General features: G+C 37.9%; 2 pseudogenes; one reads left to right on the top strand and one right to left on the bottom strand.

Annotated features, from left to right (window-relative positions):
• Window positions 1-357: 357 nt before the first annotated feature.
• On the bottom strand, window positions 358-1,093 carry LOC119539565 (annotated as a pseudogene).
• Window positions 1,094-5,695: 4,602 nt separating this feature from the next.
• LOC119539566 lies at window positions 5,696-6,433 on the top strand (annotated as a pseudogene).
• Window positions 6,434-7,704: the final 1,271 nt, after the last annotated feature.

Here is a 7,704-nt window from a genome sequence, read left to right on the forward strand (position 1 = left end):
TCAGTAAATAGATTTTTTTTTATATAATGTTACTAGTTTTGTTTGCCTTCTATCTCTTTATCTCTACCTCTGGCTCTCTTTTGTTCTCATTTGTCCTAAGAGTTGACATAGAGAGAATGGGGTCTTCCAGCAGCCGTCCTTTGAGATGGAGGTGAATTTAGTGAGTGCTTTCCAAAAAAAGGATCATAGACTTAATGGGTTCAGTCAACCTAATTACCCTAAGCTGCCTTGAGTTTTGTGTTTGCTCATATGTTTTGTTTTGTTTTAGCTGCATCATATATGATTCCTTGTGCCATTTCTTTTACCTATTATTTTTCTTGATGATCCTGAGCTACAGATTCTTTCTCAGTTCCAATACTATTTAGCCTTTCTTGTTTTCCTCATTTTGCTGATTTAGGCCTGAAAGAAATGGCAGGAGAGCACAAAGTAGCTGAGATACATGCATGAGGACCAGATGGTCTTAAAGTGAGGGTGACACTGCTCTTGCCACATCCAGGAAGACCACATAGTTAATTCCACAGTCCATTACCACTTGGGCGATCTGAGTCAAGGTGAAGAACATGGCAAACTTCTGGGAGACTCAGAACCCCATGGATCACAAAGCTCAGTCAGGGTACATCATGGTGTGCCCCATATAGTTCATAACCAACCAATTCCAGCAACCATGGCTTTGTAGGAGCACCAAGAGTACAGGAGTACAATGATGTGGTGGTACCAGTGCAAGAAGGTCAGCTTCTGCTTCCTCAGGATCATGTCCCTTAGTTCAGGTACTTTCCTTAGCACAAATCATAAGCCCAGAATTTGGCAACAGGTCCATTATAAAAACTCTGGTCACAAACTGGCTGCTTCAGGACTTTGGCAGTCAAAATATACACCATGTAAGCACCAGTTAAAAGAGCACTGAATATACTGAAGACTGCAAGAGTCAGACACTAGAGCACTAATGACTTTCTCAGTTCAAACTTTGTTCGTTAGGTGCCAACCACCAAATATAAAGGCACAGTTTCTTCCAGTGTTCCTGAACCCACTGGATGCCATCATTCCCCTTGAGCTGCTTTTCAAATTCAGATTCTTGTGAATTCCACAATGACATGTTAATTGGGGCTGATCTTTGGAGTCACTACATGTTCCCTATTCAAAAAAAATAATTTGTAAAGCATTTGATTTCAAGTGCTCTGCTGTCTCCTTCCCCACCAACCTCCTAGTATCTTCCCCTTGCTTCTGGGTATCAGGTAGTCAGTCTGTCTCCTAGCCTTCCTTAGCTACATCCAAGATTGAGCATTTCCTGTACCTGCACTGATTCTTTCTCCTTGGTCTGGGGCTCTCCTCCTTCTGATGTCAGCATGCACCATAGGAAGAAATGAATGCCTCATGATTTTAGTGGGTTAAAATTTAACATCCTAAATCTCTAATAATCAATCATATCTTATTTGATAACTTATCTTCAATAGCATACAACTACATTGTTCCTCTATGCCTTCTCTCACCACATTTTGTTGTACTTATACAGATTATATCTTTGTACACTGCATATCCCAAACCATGAATTTACTTTTTATTCATTTGCATTTTAGTGTATATAAGGAATAAGAAGTGGAGTTACATAAAAAAATACAATACAATAGTACTGGCATTTATAATTATCCATATTGTTACTTTAATGGAGTTCTTTATTTCTTTATGTTGCTTTGATCAGCTGCATCAATTGACTCTTCCTTTCACAATAGATTTTGCTGTTTTTTTTTCACAAAAGAAAATGCTGTTTGATAGCATTTTACCCACAGCTGAACTTCTTTTAACATTAGACTCAATGCTCTTAAACCCTGCTGCTGCTTTATGAATCAAGTTTATGTAATATTTTTAATCCTTTGTTGTCTTTTCAACAATGTTCACAGCAGTAGATGCCATCTCAAGAAACCATTTTCTTTGCTAACTCGTGAGAAGCAACTCCTCATTAGTTGAGGTTTTATCACAGGATTGTAGCAATTTAGTCCCATCTTCAGCCTCCACTTCTAATTCTAGTTCTCTTGATATTTCTACCAGATTTGTAATTACATCCTCCAATGAAGTCTTGAACCCCTCAAAGTCATCCATGAGAGTTGGAATCCACTACTTGCAAACTCCTATGAATGTTGATATTTTGGCCTCTGCCTACGAAGAACGAATGTTCTTAATGGCATCTAGAATGGTGAATCCTTTCTAGATTTTTCAATGGGCTCTGCCCAGATCCATCAGAGACTCACTATTCGTGATAGTTAGAGCCTTACAAAGCATGTTTCTTGAATAATGAGACTGGAAAGTCAAAATGACTCCTTGATCCATGGGCTGCAGAATGGATGCTGTTTTAGCAAGAATGAAAATAACATTAATCTTGTACATGTCCATCAGGGCTCTTGGGTGACCAGGTGCATTGTTAATGAGCAATAATATTTTAAAAGGAATCTTTTTAACTGAGCCATTCTCAACAGTGTGCTTAAAATATTCAGTAACCCATATTGTAAACAGATATGCTGTCACCAGGGCTTTGTTCCATTTACATAGCACAGGAAGAGTAGATTTAGCATAATTCTTAAGGACCCTAGGATATCCAGAATGGTGAATGAGCACTGGTTTCATCTTAAAGTCACCAGCTGCATTAGCCCCTCACAAGACAGTCAGTCTTTCCTTTGACGCTCTGAAGTCAGGCATTGACTTTTCCTCCCTAGCTATGAAAGTCCTAGATGGCATCTTCCTCCAATATAAGGCTGTTTCATCCACATTGAAAATCTATTGTTTAGTTTAGCCACCTACATCAATAATCGTAGCTAGATCTCCTGGATAACTTGTGAAGCTTCTACAACAGCACTCGCTGCTTCACCTTGCACTTCTATGTTATGGAGATGGCTTCTTTACTTAAACCTCATGAACCAACCTCTGCTAGCTTCAAACATTTCTTTCTAGAATTGAACAGAGTTAGGGCCTTGCTCTGGATTTGGTTTTGGCTTAAGGGAATGTTGTGGCTGGTTTGATCTTTTGTCCAGATCACTAAAGCTTTCTCCATACCAGCAATGAGGCTCTTTCACTTTCTTCTCATTTGTGCATTCACTGGAGTAGCAATTTTAATTTCCTTCAAGAACTTTTCCTTTACATTCACCACTTGCTTGTTTGGTAAAAGAGGCCTACCTTTTGGCTTACCTTGGCTTTCAACATGCCTTCCTTACTAAGCTTAATCATTTCTAGATATTGATTTAAAGTAAGAGATGTATAACTCTTCCTTTCACTTGAGCACTGAGAGGCCATTGTAGGGTTACTAATTGGTCCGATTTCAATATTGTTGTGTGTCTCAGGGAATAGGGAGGTCCAAGGAGATGGAGAGATATGGGGGAACAGGCCATCTGTAGAGCAGTCAGAATACAGACAACATTGATTAAGTCCTCAGTCTTATATGGACATGGTTCAGTGGCCCCAAAACAATTACAATAGTAACACTGAAGATCACTGATTACAGAGCACCATAACAGATACAAGAATATTACCATATGATTATGGAAATCTTGTGAGATTTTCCAAAATGTGACACAGAGTAATGAGCACATACATTGCAAAAATGGCATCTAATGTTCTATGCAGTGTTGCCACAACCCTTCATTTTGTAAATAAATGAAATATCTACTAAGTACAATAAAGTGAAGCACAATAAAATGAGGTATGCCTGTATGTGAATTAGAATATTCTAAGTATTTCATATGAGATAAAGCATACAATATTTATTCTTTTATGCCTGGCTTATTTTACTCAACATTGTATCTTCAAGGTTCACCCATGGTTTAGCATGTATCAGAACTTCATTTCTTTTTTTTGCTGAATAATATTCCACTGTATGGATATAAGATATTTTGTTAATCTTTCATTGGTTGATGGACACTTAGGTTGCTTCCACCTTTTGGCTACTGTTACTAATTCTTCTGTGAAACTTTTTGTGCAAATAATTGTTCAAGTCCCCACTTACAATTCTTTTAGATAGATAATTAGAAGTGGAATTGTCAGGTCAATATGGTGATTTTATGTTTAACTTCCTGAGGAACCAGCAAACTCTCTTCCATGATGGCTGCACCATTTTACATTCCCACCAAAAATGTATGAGGGTTTCTATTTCTCTGTATCCTCACCTACACTCATTATTTTCTGTTTTCTTTTTAAATAATAGCTATTCTAGTGGGTGTGAAGTGGTATCTCAGTTTTGATTTGCATTCCCACAATGGCTAATGATGTTGAGTATATTTTCACATGCTTATTGGCCAGTTGTATATTTTTTTGGAGAATTGCATATTCAAATCCTTGACACATTTTTACAATGTGTTCTTTGTATTTTGGTTGAGTCATTTATGTATTTTGGATATTAAACCCTGTTTTTTTCACTTTATTAGGTCCTTTGATGCACAAAAGTTTCAAATTTTGATGAAGCCCTGTTTACCTATTCATATATTTTTTCCTTTGTTGCTCATGCTTTTGGTGTAAAATCTAAGAATCCATTGCTTAACACAAGTCCTGAAACTATTACCCTATGACTTCTAAGTATTTTGTAGTATTAGCTCTTATAGTTAGATTATTGATTCATTTTGAATTAAATTTTGTATATGGTGAGAGGTAAGGGCCCAAATTCATTCTTTTGTCTGTGGATTTTATCCCTGAATGTGTAACTCTCACAGTGACTGTGTGTAGGCACAACTATTTATATATATCTAAATATTACTGAATCTATTTATTATATTCTTTGTTACTTTCAGACTACAATAGTCTTGGATAATTTCCTCCTTTCATCTGTGCCCTCAGTAATCAATGTTAAAACTCTGCTAAAGGGCCAATGATTTGGGGAAACTTTATGGCTTGATATTCTTGCTCTCCTTCCTCAAGTCCATCCTCTGGAAATAATTTGTGGAATAAAATTTTGAGTCACAACTTTTATTGGTTAAAATATGTATAAGAAAGAATGGTTGTTTTATAAACAGCATTTGTACATATAGTGTAAAAATTGAAGGTCATATTTCCTAAACTTGTCTCCTCTTCCCACTTGTCACATAATTAGATTCTTTGCTTAGAAATATGGCCATGTGAATGAATCTTAGGTAAATGTGAGTGGAAGCTATATTTGCCTTATACACTCCTGGCCTGTTAAAAAATCCCCCATAAGTTGACATACACTTTTCCCCGTTACCAGTTAGTAGAATAAAATCAGGCATCATAGCTTTATTTGTAGTCACATGCAGATGATGGCAAGTCCACAAATTGAATGTATGTGTGTTCTGGTATGTCTTTTTGGAAGGGAATCAATAGAGCCACCCAGTATTAGAAAGCCTGTGTTGTGGTGTTATATACAGTAATACATTTGTATAATATACAAATAATTGATGTTTTAATGTTTTTTTTTGTTTTGCTATACCAGATAAACTCACAAAAGAAAATACTGAAGAACATTTCTGAAGAGACTTTTAGTTCACATTCTGGAAATAGCAACTACTCCCTCAATATTTCAACAGGTAAGTGAAAAATATAAATCATAAGGTTACTTATTTAAGAAACATAGATCATGTTCTGTCATTTTTTTCAAAAACAAATTTAAGATACATATTTAAATATATTACCATGATTTGGATTACAGATCTTATCCATGATGTTCAAAAGTCCAGTGCACTCTTTTTCGTGGTACTCAAAGGCAGTCGGCTGTCTCAGCATGAAGCTGAACATCTCCTTCCCAGCCACTGGCTGCCAGAAGCTCATTGAAGTGCATGATGAATGCAGACTTCGTACATTTTATGAGAAGCGAATGGCCACAGAAGTTGCTGCTGATGCTCTGGGCGAAGAGTGGAAGGGTTACTTTGTCCAAATTAGTGGTGGAAATGACAAACAAGGTTTCCCCATGAAACAGGGTGTCTTGACCCATGGTCTTGTCCGCCTCCTCCTGAGTAAGGGGCATTCCTGTTACAGACCAAGGAGAACTGGAGAAAGAAAGCACAAATCTGTTTGGGGTTGCACTGTGGATGCCAATCTGAGTGTTCTCAACCTGGTTATTGTAAAAAAAGGAGAAAAGGATATTCCTGGACTGACTGATACAACTGTGCCTCATCGCCTGGGGCCCAAAAGAGCTAGCAGAATCTGCAAACTTTTTAATCTCTCTAAAGAAGATGATGTCCACCAGTATGTTGTGAGAAAGCCCCTGAACAAAGAAGGTAAGAAACCCAGGACCAAAGCACCCAAGATTCAGTGTCTTGTTACTCCATCAGTTTATTGCATTGAAGAAACAGCGTACTAAAAAAATAAGGAAGAGGCCACAGAATATGCTAAACTTTTGGCCAAGAGAATGAAGGAGGCCAAAGAAAAATGCCAGGAACAGATTGCCAAGAGACGGAGGCTGTGCTCACCGAGAGCTTCTACCTCTGAGTCCAGTCAAAAATAAGATTTTCTAAAAGTAACAAATAAATAAGATCAGACATTAAATCTTAAAAAAAAAAGTACAGTGCAGATTGTTTGAGTGTGTGGGCTTAAAAAGATAATTTATTAGAGTGTTATGAGTTTCTTATTTCATGATTTTTCTTCAAAATTTATTAAAGAGAAATGCATACTTCAATTTTCTCTCTGACAAGTGCCATCACACACTAGCTGGATTCCACTACTTCAGATAGTAACTGATTCCTTGGTAGTACCTATAGATGATAATTCCCAAATAGGGACAAGCCAGAAAATTTTCCACTTTTATCTTCTGTTCCAATTGTTCATGATTGTGATCAAGGTTAGGGAATAATTCATCCAGGAGGATCTTATCCCAAGCAGTACTGCATTTCCCAGTGCCAAATATGCTGAAGATCTGCTAGAGAATCTGATGGTGGAAACAAGTGGCTTGTATCTTCTGAAATTGGTGTTTTCTGAATTTTATAAGGAAACTTGAAGTCCAGACTTTCATTGTGGCATGTGATATAGCAGGACTTCTCAGATGTCACAAAAGCATGAAGAAGATGCCTTTGTTTATTAGGCCATAGCTGCAAGGCATGCCCAAGGCAAGAGCATCCCCAGTGCCATGCATCATTGAGAATTTCAGTAACTCAGCAGAACACCTGAGAGAAGCTGCATGACCACCACTAAACTGTGAGAGCCTCCTGCTGACCTTGAAGAAGGAAACTGAATTTAGTGGAAAGGGCACCCTGGAAGAAAATGACATCATCTAGCAGTAAAGGACTTCAACCCTACAATCTCAAGGAACTGAATTCTACCCACAATTGGTCACTTTTGAAGAGGATTCTGAACCTCATATAAGGTCACAGTCCCAGATGACATGTTAATTTAATCCTGAATTTCATTTAAGCAGAAGACCAAGGCCAACACAGGGCCAGACTCCCTTTTCATGGATACTGTGAGGTAATAAGTTTATGTGGTGCTTTAGTTTCCCTGGCTGCTCAAACAAATACTATGCAATGGGTTGGCTTAAACAATGGGAATGTATTCACTTATGGTTTTGAGGCTAGGAGAAGTCCAAATCAAGTCATCATCAAGGCAATGCTTTCTTCCTAAAGACCGGTGTTTAGGGTTGGCTGCCAGTGATTTTTGGTCCTGAGCTCCTCTATCACATGGCAATGCACATGGCAGCCTCTCCTGGCCACTTCCTTCTGGATTCCATTGACCTTCAACTTCTTGCTCCCCATGACTGTCTCTCTCTGTCTGAATTTCATTCTG

This window comes from Choloepus didactylus, chromosome 7, assembly GCF_015220235.1.
Source record: "Choloepus didactylus isolate mChoDid1 chromosome 7, mChoDid1.pri, whole genome shotgun sequence".
Lineage (NCBI taxonomy): Eukaryota > Metazoa > Chordata > Mammalia > Pilosa > Megalonychidae > Choloepus > Choloepus didactylus.